A 1,795-nucleotide genomic window follows, 5' to 3' on the forward strand; every position below is an offset into this window, starting at 1 on the left:
GGAAGTGATGAAAGCTGACACTGTCAGAACTCACACACTTCAAGAAATAATTGATAGGAAAAATGTCAATTCTCTCATCATATACACCTTTGTGTCGTTCCAAACGTGTGTGATTCTCATCAGAATAATGACTATTGCTGCTGTTGTGAGGATCCGTGTTGAAGCTCCTGCGTGACTGAATCCCTCAATGTGTTGACAGATGAACTGCGTTTCAGTACGGCTGATTGAAGCACTTCAGTGGGGCATGCTGGGATATCAGCTGACTCTCAAAGCGCTTCTAGTCTTGTTTTATGAGAAATTGATCAAAATGAAGTGAATTTATTAAAACAATAAAAATGTCTGCTAGTAGGCTTAGAAAAATCACCTTAAGTTAAGTTTTGATTCCCCATTGACAGACGTTTGTTCTTGATTTAACCATAAACTCACTTAATTTTGTTCCATTTCTCAGAAAATGACTTCATATGTCTAGTTTGCATCTCAAGTAAATGTGTCTTGAATTAAGGATGTATAGATATTTGTATTAGAAATACTGAGGAAGATGTTCATTTTTTACAGTGCATGCAATTTTGATTAAATATTGTATACATTATCCCTAATAATAAAATGCAAAGCATTTATTAAACATTTAGGCTAGTCTTGTTAACTGTTAATTACCTGCAGAGGGCGCTGAGATACTTAGTAATGGTGTTTCCATGACATCATTAGAGATGAACCTAGTAATTTATTTAAATAAAAAATATTTATTATGTTACTCGTTGTACTTTAAATATGTATATCTGACAAAATACTATATTACGTCATTATACATGTACATATATATACACAAACTCATAGGCTACACTGCTGGGCAAATGTTTGGAATAAAAAAACGGTCATTAAAAACAAGTGTTTTAATATATTTTAATATTTGATATATTACATTAACAGACAGATAGATAGATAGATAGATAGATAGTATATATGTATTCATTATATACATTTAATCAACTTTTAAAGATTATATATAAAGATTTTTTAAAGATTATATATATATGTGTTTCGTTTAATATAAAATATTAAAATATATTAAAACAGTTCTTTATGTATATATATCAAATAGATTATATTTCATATTTCTATCTATCTATCTATCTGTCTATCTGTCTGTCTGTCTGTCTGTCTGTCTGTCTGTCTGTCTGTCTGTCTGAGATCAATCCTTACAGCGTAGGAAGCACATTTGAAGGCTACTTTATAACAGTCCTCATGTCTTATGAACAGTATCAACGGCAATCATGCCAATCTGATGGAGGTGAATGACTAGTGAAGGGAAGGATGCCCTCAAAAGTTTTCAGCTGTAATCCTTCCTTTGATTCCAGTGCAGGTGTGTGAATGTGTGCGCATGTGTGCAGTAAGTTTACTGGAGCGGGTGGAGGTAGGCAGCCACATCCACCTGAGATGATGCGTGTCACAGGAGGAGGTGATTGATTACATTAGTATTCAGCCGCTGGAGATGACTTCATTCTCATGGCAACAGACAGCTGGCAGCTGAAGCCTCTTCTTGGGGGCGTCTCATGGGCCTAGTCATGTGTGACGCCACCAACTCAGTGTCTGTCTCTCTCTCTCTGTTTCTGTCTCTCTCTCTCTCTCTGTCTGTCTGTCTGTCTGTCTGTCTGTCTGTCGGTCTCTCTCTCTTTGTCTGTCTGTCAGTCTGTCTGTCTGTCTGCCTGCCTGCCTGTCTGTCTGTCTGTCTGCCTGCCTGTCTGTCTGTCTGTCTGTCTGTTTGCCTGCCTGCCTGTCTGTCTGTCTGTCTGTCTCT

This window comes from Sinocyclocheilus grahami, unplaced genomic scaffold (assembly GCF_001515645.1).
Source record: "Sinocyclocheilus grahami isolate Dianchi unplaced genomic scaffold, SAMN03320097.WGS_v1.1 scaffold14.1, whole genome shotgun sequence".
Lineage (NCBI taxonomy): Eukaryota > Metazoa > Chordata > Actinopteri > Cypriniformes > Cyprinidae > Sinocyclocheilus > Sinocyclocheilus grahami.